The sequence below is a fragment of the Serinus canaria genome, chromosome 2, assembly GCF_022539315.1.
Source record: "Serinus canaria isolate serCan28SL12 chromosome 2, serCan2020, whole genome shotgun sequence".
NCBI classification, from domain to species: Eukaryota; Metazoa; Chordata; class Aves; order Passeriformes; family Fringillidae; genus Serinus; species Serinus canaria.
Genome location: NC_066315.1, coordinates 101,121,653 through 101,134,249, shown reverse-complemented (window position 1 = coordinate 101,134,249; position 12,597 = coordinate 101,121,653). Strand labels below are relative to the sequence as shown.

Genomic DNA, 12,597 nt, shown 5'->3' with positions numbered 1-12,597 from the left:
TTTAGCTGAAGTGTGCTACAGTGGAATTGCCTTAAATATCTTGTAGGGGATCAGGTTGCATCTTTTTAAAATTTTCCTTTTCCAAGGGCAAAGAAACTAAAGTTGCTAAGTTTTGGTCTAACTGCACACTAACAAAGAGGTCTGCTTGTGCTTCATCAGTATGAAGCACATACCTGAACATATCTGAAGCTCACTCCCTGCCAGAGTCCCTGGAGACCTGACTGACAAATGTGGAAGTGTAATAGTAACATGATTTTTTTTGGTGTCATGAAATATTTGGATAGTGCTACCCATATGACTATTTTAGTGTGCAGCAGCAGTGTTTTGGAGTGCTCAAGCTTAATAGTGCAATAATACTGAAAAAAATCCAGCAAAGATTGGTTTCCTCTCTGTTTTCATGAAGAAAAAGGAAAAAAAAGTACTCTATAGAAGGTACTATGTTGATTGTCACTAATACACACCACATTTAAGCTGAAATTAATGTGCATAAAGCAGTCAAGTACTCCATTCACCATACAGTTTCTGCCCACGCCTGGAAAAGTTTCAGCATGTTCTAAAAAACAGAAAAATTACCTTGATTTACACCAGAATTCAAATTTGATCTAGTACCATATTAAGTGTTTGTATTTTAAGTGATATGACAAGTTTAGTTGCCAGCTATTATGACTAAAGTGAAGTTATAGAGAATGGTAGCTTCCAAATTCAAGTACCTAATAGAGTAAAACCAAACCGTACTCTTGAGGTATTGTCTCAGATATACTTTTAAATGTATTCATGTGAAACCAAGATTCAGGTTGACATAGAGCAAGGTAGCTTTTTGACATAGAGCAAGGTAGCTTCATCTTTTTATCTTGTTCCATTTGCAGGATTTGGCTCATAGAGTTTATTAATAAATCTAATAAATACGGACTTTACTGGGTTGCTATTTTAAACAACTAGTAATTGGCTTAATGAGAAACAGATGCCTAGAATCTTTGTATTGTCCTCTAAGGGAAATATTTATATAGAGACTCAAATTTTTTAAAGTTTTGTTTTATAGAGGGATGCAGAAAATAAAGGCATCTGCTGCTATTCAACAGAGCTGTTAAAATGTTGGCTTGCCTCAATGAATCCAGCTTGAGTGCAGTGTTCTAATGAAAGGAAATGTAGAATAAAAATTTAGAGCTGCAATGTATATGAATCTTGAAATGTCCACAGATAGCTGATAAATTGCTGTGTTTTGTTCAGTTTATGCAAAAGATAAAATCAAGAAGCAGATTGCAGAAGCCAGAATTACACATCAAGTCATTAAACCTCAATCTTCATTACTGAAGAATTGTTTTGATACTCAGCAAGATCAGAATCTGAACAAAAGAGTAGCTAGGTAACATGTTCAGAAGAGTCCTGCACACCAGGAAAAAATCCACAGAATATTGTCATAGGGTATGATCTAAGTGCAGAACTATGATTGCTCCCTTTCTGTTTTTAAGGCTCTGAATATAAACAATATTTTGCACTGATTTTCTCTTTGTGACCAACCCTTTATTTCTTCCCTAAGTTTCATGTCTTATAATCCACTTGTGTTAACATAGACTTGGTAACTTTTCAGTTAGCTCTCTTTACTTCATGTCCTCACCATATTTTCCTTTAGAAAAAAGACTGTTCAATCAAACAGTGCTACTTTACTTCTCTTTTTTTTTTTTTTTTTTTCTTTTATTTTTTTCCTTTTTTTGCTGGAGTCTGTTTGCTGTATTACATTTGGGTTGTTAATTTACTAAACTGTGTTACTTGTACATAGTAATTTTAAAACACCACCAAACTAGAGGAGAAGAGACATTCTTGTTGCACATCTGCCCAGTGAGTAACTCATGACACTCAAATTCCCATCTCCATCATTATTAATGGAGATAGATTTTTTTCTGTAAGTTAGTTCAGTACTTATTTCACTTGCAGAGTGTATTCTCTGAATGTAGCTGTGTCAGTGATAAATAAGAAGGAAGAGATATTTGCACTGGGACATTCAGAGATCCCCATTGTATTGCACAAGGTCAGTACAAGTTCAGAAGACATTTCAAAGCTCTTTGAGAATTTCTCTCTTGGAATATGATAGGTGGTTACATAGAAAGAGAACTGGACAATCAAAATGTCAATCAATACGCTCCTGTAAATAAATACATGCTATAGTGGAATTGTCACATATGCATTTTTCTTTTCTACTGAGAAAATATTAGTATCACATGTCAGATATTAGATGAATGATGCAGAAATGCTCTTCAAATAAGAGCCTTTAGGGACTGCAAGCCCTTTTGTCCCTCCCTCATTGTTAACTTCCACTACACATTATCTATTAGCTGAGCCTGGGTCATTTGAGTAGCCTCGATTCAGTGCATTATATATTTGAATGAACTGTGTGGTTTTAAGCCTGGTTGATGAGTTTCTGCAGGGTTGCCTCTCTTGGAATGAGGAAGTGCTATATATACATTTCAAGCATCAAAATAAGGCAATTCAGGTTGGTGAGCTTCAGCTCTTCATTAGTGTGCCTAAGCAGACACTGTTTGTTCTAACAAGTAGTCCTGGGGCTGTATTGAAGGTCTGCTGTCTGTCAGTGTACAGTGAGCAAACTAAAATTAATTAGGTTAACAATTGACAGCAACACTTGTCATCATTGTCAATCCCATTACTACCTCTGTTATTTCTATGCTCTTATCTTTATGTGCTCTTAAATACTCTGTATTATTCTTTGAGTAGTTTCTCAGACAGATGGGAAATCGTCTAGGACCAACACCATTTTCTGGAATGTTTTATCCACCTTTCCAGTAAGTGTGCAGCTGTCCAAAGGGAAGATAATTGACAGGAAGCAATTACAGAGTGAGAGCCTGCAGAGGGATGTCTGGGAAAAGGGAACATAACTTTAAAACCCAGAGCCAGTATTTTTGAGCAGTGAAGTAGCGGGAGCTCCCGTTGCTGTGGAAGTTCTCAGTGACTCTACTGTGACCCATTACTGCTCTCCCCAAAGCAGAAAGTGTACCAAATGATCAGCTCAGGGACTGGATGCCAGCCAGCAAAAGTGGTAAATAGACATGTAGCTTTTAGATAGAACATCTTTTTCTTTAGAACAAGGAAACTGCTGGCCTAAAAGTCAAGCCCAGAGGAGTGACTGATTGACTTTATATGTTCTAGCAAACAGTGTATTTGCAAACAAGCAAAGCAGACATCAAGGCACCAGAGCTTCCTGTGAAGATCAAAAAATGTAATGAGCCAGCACAATGGAGTGCTATCCTTTTTTTGAAAGGGCACTACAAGTAGACCTTTATCTGTTTTAGCACACCCTACTGCTCTTACTTCCCTTGAAAAATTCTGTCTTATCTATAGGGAAAAACAACAGTGTGCAAAATATTTGTGTTCCATCGTGCATGCCAGTGTATTCTGGCTTTTATCTTGTAGTTAAATGTGATGTCAGTGTTGCCTTGTAGCAGAATTAAAATCTTCTTATGTGAGCTTTGTTTCTCTCTTATCTTCTATTCAAACTATATTAACTAGAGCAGCCGAGATACACTCTTGGAAACCCTTGGGGCCCACTTAGTGAGCCAAATCTGAGGGGTGCTTTATCAGTTCTGAAAGGTTATATCAGCTGTGTGTACATTACAACTTGGATGAAGATAGGGGAGGGGTTTATTCACTTTTCAAATTCAACATTAATTTGCTTTTGTTTTGTTTTTCCACATGCCGTTTTCTATTGCTTCAGGGAATTTTATTACATTGAAGGTTTTTCCAAATTGTGTGGTTCTAAATCACAAACAGCTTGTTTTTACAGGGGATTTGAAGATCTTATCAGGTCTGCTCTGCCTGAGTTAGCTGATAATTTAAAGTCAGGCAGTTCTTGTGAATTCTGAGCTCAGAGCACTGTCTCAATTACAATGATCTATGCAGATAAAATCAGATAAAAATATTTCTGGATTACCTGGAAATGTGTTGGAAGTCACCTTTCCTATCAGTGCATGTGTCCACACATTTTAATGTTGATCACCTTTCACAGGAAATAATCTTCAGTAAGCAGAAGAGCACAGGTATTAAATAGTCTCTTTTCAAATAGTATAATTGCTTGAAGAGCAATGTCACGGGCTTACAGTGTCAGTCAAGTCATGGAAAAGCGTTTTCCCATGGAAAGTATTTCCCACTTCAGAAAAGTTTCTTGGAATCCTTAAACCTTGTTTTGTTCTTTGCATAGCATATCTAAGCAATAAGTGAAATAGCTCTCATCAATCACTATGTAAAACACAAGTGAACAGAAAATTTTAATGACTGCAACACAAAGCTTACTACTTTAGTCAAATGCAGACATTTTCTTCTGGTGCCTGGTTTGTTTTTTGTATTTTCTTCTTCTCCTCCCCCTCTATGTCTCACTCTGAATTTTTCATTTTAATTTCCTTTTTTCATTTCTTCCATTTGTTTTCTCTTTTTTGTTATATTTTAAACCAATTGCAAACTCTTCTCTTTACTGTAGGAGGAAAAAATCTGCAGTCCCTGCCTTCTTTTTTCACAGCACATTGTATCTTTATGCTCTACTTTAATAAAATTTCATTAGCTCTTTGAAACCATTCCCTGGAGCAAGTTTTATTATTTGTAAAGTAAATCAAATATCAAAGTGCTAATGTTTAGGAGGAAAAATGGGCTAGACTGAGAAAAAATATTTACATCTTTTATTAGCTTTTTGAATTAAAATTTAAAGTGCACAAAAAGATTCCAAATAATTTTCTCAAAGCTCTCAGGTACATAACACCAGTTTTTAGAAACCATCTGCCTGCTAACATTCTGAGTGCATTAAAAACAACCTAGGAGTGATCTACCTCTGAGTTCTGAGTAGCATTGGGGAAGGAATGTTTTGCTTGGCAGAAAGGGACTTGGAAAATAGTTTCCTGAATAAATTGGAAATTAAAAACAAGAGGTGAAAAATCTGGTTATAATGGTACCTTGGAGACCTACATTAGCTCAAATTTAATGCCTCTGCTTTCATACAACATTTTAAAGACACCTTTTTGGTTTGGCCTCATTCAAACCGTGTCATAGTACCCACAGTATTTTCTTTCTGTCCGAGTCCTTTTAGGTATTTACATGTTACCCTTCCAAAGATAGTGTAAAAAAGTCAGTTTAGAATTTACCTTGCCTACACACTCAGTGGACTGTAGGTGACCTGGAGTCCTGCCCCTTTTGTGTAAATCATAGAATCCCAGAATGGTTTAGGTTGCAGGGAATGAAAAAGATCATCTCATTGCTGCCCTCCTGCCATGGACAGGGACATCTCTCCCTAGTTGCTCAGAGCCCCATCCAACCTGGTCTTGAACTCTTCAAAGAATGGGGCATCTGCAATTTCTCTGTTCTGGTGCCTCACCATCCTTGAAGTGAAGAAATACCTGTGTCCTGGTGGGTGGGATTTCTCATTAAGAAATAACTGACTCTGCACCATTTTTTACTCATGTGTGTACAACAAATGTGTGTAATTACATCCTTTGGAACAGCACAGGGAGAAAGCAAGGAGATGGCACAGTTTGTGAATAATGATGCAGATAGTTTTGTTCACAAGAGGATAGATTGTGCCTTTGTGGGTGGTGGTCAAAGCCTTTCTCTGGTTTCCTATCAAAGCATAGAACTAGTTGGTATTCAGAGTAGCCTGTGTTCATTCACTTTATGTTTACAGACATTACAGTCATGGGTCTTGCTCAAGTTCACACTCCTAATTACATACTGGGTAAAGAAAAAAAAAAAAAAGGTGGGGAGGAATGGGAAGATAAGAAAACTCCACATGCTGTACATGAAAAGTGTTCATTAAATCCTCCAGAAGTAGGAAATTCATTTTTATAAGAGGAAATAAGCACTGCTTGAGACCAACTTTATTTTCCTTTACACACAAGTAAAAAATAATGTATCCTGCACTTTAGTTACAGTACAAGTGTACATATTGTACCCAGAGGGTCCTTTCTGTAAAAAAGGATCATGAAATCCTATCAGCATAATATATTTTTCTGCTGGAGATAAATCAGGAAGATTAATGAGGTTAAGTTATTGCTGTCTAGTTTGCCAGGGAATAAGTTTCTAAATTAGAATTTTAATTGTATGCTTTATTGCAGTCCTCTTACTACTTCACCATATTTCTAAAATCTTTCCTTATACAGTAGTCTTAAAGAATTTTAAAGGAATAAAAGTAATGGAGTTTTTAAAACTTAAGTAGGTAAAATGGAAATGGTTCTGAAAGCCTATCAAAACTAGGTAATCTGTCAAATCTTCAGACTGCTCTGCTCTGCAGGATCTGTAAAGATACTATTCCTGCTGTTGAATATTACAGGTGAGTTTCAGGTATTATCTTCAGTGCTAGCAAGAAAATAAGTTGCACCAACAGATCTCATAAATAGGTTGGGTTAAAATATATGGAAAGTAATTCTTCATTAGTGTATAAGCAGTATTTAAGAAGTAATTCTTCATTAGTTACTACTAACTTAGTTATTTCTAATTAGTATTAGAAGTACTCTGTGACACTCTGTTTTTGCAGCCTTGTCATGATTTAAGACCAAATGACAATTGGTTATTGGGAACTAAATGTACTAAGCTACTAAAATATTTCAATCACCAATATGTGCAGTTTTACAAATCACACAGCTTCAGTTCCACAGGTGAGAACACATTCCAGGAAAGAATTCGAGTGGGTCTGTGTGGTGGTTCCAGCCATGCCACGTGTTCTCCTACAGTCTCTCGGGTCACCTCATCCCCCGGGTTCTTTGCCCAAGCAACTCTAGACACTGTCAAATATAGGACTAGGTATTAAAAAAACTTCATTCTTGATAATCTTGTTCAAATGCTCTTAGCACCTAAAAAACAGCCTTCAGCATGGCTGGTACTCGTGACCTACTATTCCTGTAGGCGTGCAGTACCTTCACAATTTTCACAGTGACTGACAAGTCACTTTCACTTCAGTTACTTCTCTGTTCTAGTGAGATACTCTCTTGTCCTGTAGTGTTAAGTAAATTTCATGTATATTTCCCAATGCTATTGTCAACTAGTGCGAACTCATGATAAGTGCTGTAAGTATCTATGTCATTCATAGTACAATACTGAAGCCGTTTGATCATTTTAGTATGTTTTCTTTGTGCTGCTGTAGGTTGACTAGACTGCCCAGTATTCCAGGGAGTAGCAAAGCCTGTGCCTTTAAAAATACAAACATATTATTGCACTGACTGAAAGGACTGCCTCTGAAAAGTGGAAACACCAAAGCAATCACAGAGTTAGTACCAGATTTTGTCTTACCTATGTGGTTTTAGTCCTTGTTTTGAAATCCGAGTGTTAAGGCATGCTGCAGTTAGTCAGTGGAGGAGGTAATAGTTCCCCTTCCATTTCAACATTTAATGTAGGCAGTGAGTATGATGTTTAGTCTCAAAAGACCAGAAGGACTTTTGCTTTCTTACTCGTCTTCTCATGTACAATGCAGACTAACCTAAATTCACCTGAGAAAGAAAAGATTGTTTCCTACCTCTGGCTATGCAAACCCTTGAGTGGGTGTTTCTGGGTTTTTGAACATCAGTTCAAGGAGGAACAACCACATGAAGGAGCATTGGGAACAATATCAGAGAGGTGCTGTATGTCAGACTATTAACTCTGTATCTGCTTTCTGTTCTGCATCTTACCTCTCACGCATAGAAAACCTTATGTAAACTATCAGCCTAATTTTACCAGAAAAATCTGAACACAGCAAGGGAGTTTTAACAATAACCTCAATATATTCTATTTGCTACAGTCTTTATTGGGCTTTGGGGTTTTTTTCTTCTGTGTTCAGACTTGGGCTGCAGTAACACACCAGTAAGTGCTTTATAGCTTCTGAAGGCAGTTTACATTGATGAGATAGATTTTCACATTGGTTCTTGCAACAGACACTTTTCAAGGGCAGGCACAGTAAAATGGTTTTTTAAATTCCATTATTTGAAAACTGGACATCATTCTCAGTGATTGAAGCTGACAGAGAAGGAAAAGCTGATGGTGAATATATTCTCTAGTGGCAGGCTGTCATCCACAGATGCTCTCAGTGACCAAAGCAATGACTGAAGTAGGAAGTGCTGTTTGCATACTGGGGGTTGGCATCACTGAAATCATTTGCCACTGCTCACAAACACTTGGGGCAATCTATTACCTACAGGCGATGCATTTTCAATGAAAGCTTCCCTCAAAGTAACTAGCAGATTTCTTTTAACATAACTTTCAGGGATCCTTTTTAATTCCTTGATAGTCTAAATAATGAGTTATCAACAAACAGAACTTGATTATTTCAGTTTTCTGTTTCAAAAACCAAAACAGTTAATGTTGCTAAGTCACAAGAGCATCCTCATCTGCCAGATATTTAGCAGATTCTGAACACTGAAAATCCAATGAACTGACAGATTTACTGTACTCACAAATCTTGCAGTGTTCATTAAATGAGCCTGAAGATCCTTGTCCTCCAAGCAGTTATGGACATGCTTAAATGTGTATTTACTAGGGTTTGTAAATACAAAGAGTCTAATGTGACCCTAAGATCTTTACTCAGACTATAATGGATGCATTTTTTCCCATCTGTAAGCTCCACATATTAAATGGGCACAGCATTAGTGTTAAACTAGTAATAAATCTTCACTATCAAATTCAGGGCATTTTAGGCATCTAATTTAGCTGAAACTCAAAGGGCTATTGTAGAAATATAAGTTTCTTCTCTAGCTAATTGAGTTTAGACAAGAACCTCCATTGGGATCACTGTTAGTTGTCTGGTCTGGCTTAAAGTAGACAGTGGACATAACTCTCTGCATGTAACTTAAAAACAAATCCAGAGGTATTTATAACTGGATACATCAAATTGCCAGTGTTGTTTAAGTACATCGTAATCTGGTTATTTAGAAATGGTAATGGGAAATTAATGTTACCAGTGAAGAAACTCAAGAGTCAGTAGAGAAAATCAGATACCATAAAGACCAGTACATTTAAAAACAAATACAGAGGTCAAACTTAGGTCTGTTACACAGTGCAATAGCATGTCTTTGTACCTAAAAATAATAGTCTTGCTTATTAAGTAGGCAGAGAGAGATTTGTGATATCCTTGACTTCTCATTTCTTTACATAAGAGTTTGCATTTTGTAATTGACAATCGTAAGGGACTATACTGTTGTCACCTAGCAACTACAAAGTGTTTTTTGGAAAAGTTTCTGCTTCGTTTTTGACTAATAATAAAACCAGTAATTCCACTCTTTACATTTGTAGACCTTAAAGCACTTAGAATGATGTATTTTTTTAAAGTATCCTTATCTGGAAACATGAAATCTAGGATAGAAAGTGTGTTGGCAAAGATGACAGTCGACAGAGATACAGATTTTATTCTGAAGATCTTACCCTGTTCTCCACATTCCAGCCTCTTCAAACTGTACTTTTATATAGGTCCTTTCCAATTTTTTTTTCCTTATGAATTTTAAATTAGGAGAGGGAATAATCTAAAAAATCTGTATTTGCAATGATTACCTCCCCTTCTCTTTGGAGATATTGCAGTTATTTTCTAGTCTGAGGGTCACAGTGAATTAGCCCTTGGCAAATATTTAATTTTTAATGGTAACCACTACAGTATTGAGTGAAAGCACATGAAAGTATCGCATTCATCCTAAGATGATCCTGCTCCTGCATCACTGACCACTTTTCATGTTGCATATAAAGCAGTTCTCTGTAATTAATTTTTTTTCAGAAAGTGTTTTTATCCTAATTATTGTAATATTTTCTACTAACAGAATGGCAGCTGACATGCATACTGAAATGTCTGCTGTAACAACAGCTGGCTTGAAGAGCATTTCATTTTTCAAGAAGCTCACAGAGGGTTCTGTGTGATTTCAAGCTGAAGAAATACTTATTTTAAATTATTTGAGAAATGTCCTATACTCATTTTCAGTTCTCCATTGCCCTTGCCAAGCATTTGGTGGAGTGAAGCTGTTTGGAGGCCATATTTCTTCCTAACAGTCTGCAATTTTAAGAAACTTGTAAGGATGAATTAGAATGAATAGCCACAAAGATAATGTGTGGGCTGCTGTGCAGCAGCATCCCTGGAGAGTGATATGTCAGAAAAGAGATTTAAAAAATTTCTGTAATGAAACGTGTATTTCTCACAAGTAAGGAAAGATCTTGACAGATCATCTGTTATGAAATATCTGCTCTGTTCTTTACTTGTGGGACAAATGAGATTTCTCCTTACAATACATAGTGGATTATCATTCTGTTGCAGTTTGTGTAATGGCAGAGCACGGGGAATTTAGGAAATGACACTCCAGCTGTCTTTTACAATAACTGGGTTTTTTTATGCTTTTGCACTGTAATACCTCTTCCTTCAATTATCTTTGCTGTACTCTTCTCACTGTAATACCAGTGTGTATCCCAAAATGAATTAAAAAGAAAAATGGATATACATAAATTATGTCTTATTTTCCCCATGTGATAAGTTTTATTTCATTCACTAATTTATTGATAAAAACTCAAAAATAAATATCTGAAGTTCCTTTTCTGTAATACATTTTTAATAAAGAAAGTGAAGTCAGTAAGCAGTAGCTGGAAATGTAAATCTGTTTCTGGTCTTTGCTGTTGCGTGATGTTTGGTATATATATATATGTTCTAAAGAACAAAATTATCTTTGTTGCAGATAAATTTTTAGAAGATGGATTATCTGTAAGGCTCATTAAAGTTATCATTATTTTCAGAAATTCCAAACACTTGGGAGAAGTAGAAATTGCACATTGCATCTGAGACGTAGACGAGTTTCCAAAAGTTTCCAAAGCACATTGCCTGGTGTGTTTCTTCCCTGAATTCAGCACCATCTAAATCTTTCCCAGTTGCCTCCAGAGATTTACTTTATCCAATTGGTTTAAAGCAATTTTGTAAAAGTTCATTATTGGGACAGAGAGAAGCAAGATATCTCTTGGAAGATATTTGGGTCTTCTGTGTTTCAAGGTATAGGCTCAGAAGCTGTGTCAGCAGGACTCTTTCTCTGTAACAGCACATGTGATGCTTACTGAATTAAACTCAAAACCACTTGCTGGGTAGTGTCTTACGGATCAATTCTGTGCATTAGTCTCAAGGAGAAGGACTGTAAAAAACCAAGAATTTTCAGTAGTCTCCTTAGCTGTCTGAAATGGGAAATCCACATCAAATTTTAGATGAAATGAATTGTTAGTTTGTTGTGTCGTTGGAGCTTTGCTGCTGACCGTTTCCATTTCTACTTTGCCTTTAACTGTGTTTAATTGTTCATCACCCAGCGCTGTCTGAGAGTCTGAACTTTGCAAGAAATTGAGACATAGATCTTTGCCCACGGAGAGTCATTCCTTATGCAGTTTGGTCAAATTACTAGAAAAGTAATTTCCATCCAGCCTGAGTTGAGAGTGCTCTAGAGTGGGAGGGCCTGCTTGCTTTAGATGCCCCTGGCAAATCTGTAATCAGATAACGATTGACGCCTTTTTGGCAAAGAGCCCCAAAGCTGTAAATCATCTTAGGATTCACAGGGTTACACTTCTCTATCCTGGTAGCAATCAGTGTTTCTCAGAGTTGTACCCAATGATGTTATGTTATGTGTAAGGAAAAATTTATTTGTATTAGTGGGTTTTAATAATTTAAGTTTCCAAACCATTAAAAATTTTCAAAGGACATGTGGAAAGATGAAGGAAAAACAAAATGAAGCCACTGACAAGGCTTACGGTTTTCTTGAGTTATTATTTATAAACAATTTAGAAGTAGTGTATGTATTCCCAGGAATTTAGATCATAAACTGGAAACCAGTACTCTAGGAAACTTGTGGAAAGAATAGTTATTTTAGAGGCTGAATGCCCTTGTGTTCTATTGACTTCAGCAAGAGATCAAGGGTTTGGTTTGACTTTTATCCTCTTTGTTATTGGAAATCATTGGGATTCTAAAAACACCTTTTTTTAAATTTGAGGGCAAGAGACAGTAGATGATTTTATGGGCATTATCTGTTTTAAAACACTCAGAATGTCTTGAGATCTTGCAAGAGATACAAACTTCACAGTGTTTTCTCTATTTAGTGTGGTACAAAAGATTCAATCTACTGATCATTCTAGTAAAAAGATGAAAACATGAATTAGGGCTGGTCATAATAATGATCTTATTCCAGTAGTTTGCTTGGCAACAAAGTATTTAACACAAGATTAATATTTCAATACAAAATTTTAAAATGCATCTGTGTCATATGACTTATGCATACAGTGCATAAATTAGGAGATTGTGCAACTGCTCTTTTACACCACACAAAGCACAGGACATATAGGGCATAACAATTCGCTTGCTGCCCTTTTGGCAGCTTTATTAATGTAAAAATAAACTTTTAGCACCTTCAACTTTCTTATTTACATGAGATTTACTAGCTTAAGGATAGCAGTTTGTTCAATATGAGATTATCTCTTTCACAAAATCACATTGATTTTATTCTCTGAGAAAATGATCATTTTGGTTGTGGTGTAAATTGTGTTTAAGAGAAAAAAAGACACATGTGCCAGTTGAATCCATGGTTTTTTTAAATGCCTGTATATATTTTGATCCACGAGGTCATCTGCCAGCAAGTAAAT

At 36.2% G+C, this 12,597-nt stretch overlaps 1 protein-coding gene across 6 annotated transcripts in view; it reads left to right on the top strand.

Annotated features, from left to right (window-relative positions):
• PTPRM (protein tyrosine phosphatase receptor type M) overlaps positions 1-12,597 on the top strand; it is a 443,671-nt gene that overhangs the window by 367,662 nt on the left and 63,412 nt on the right. The gene's annotated exons all lie outside the window — the stretch shown is intronic.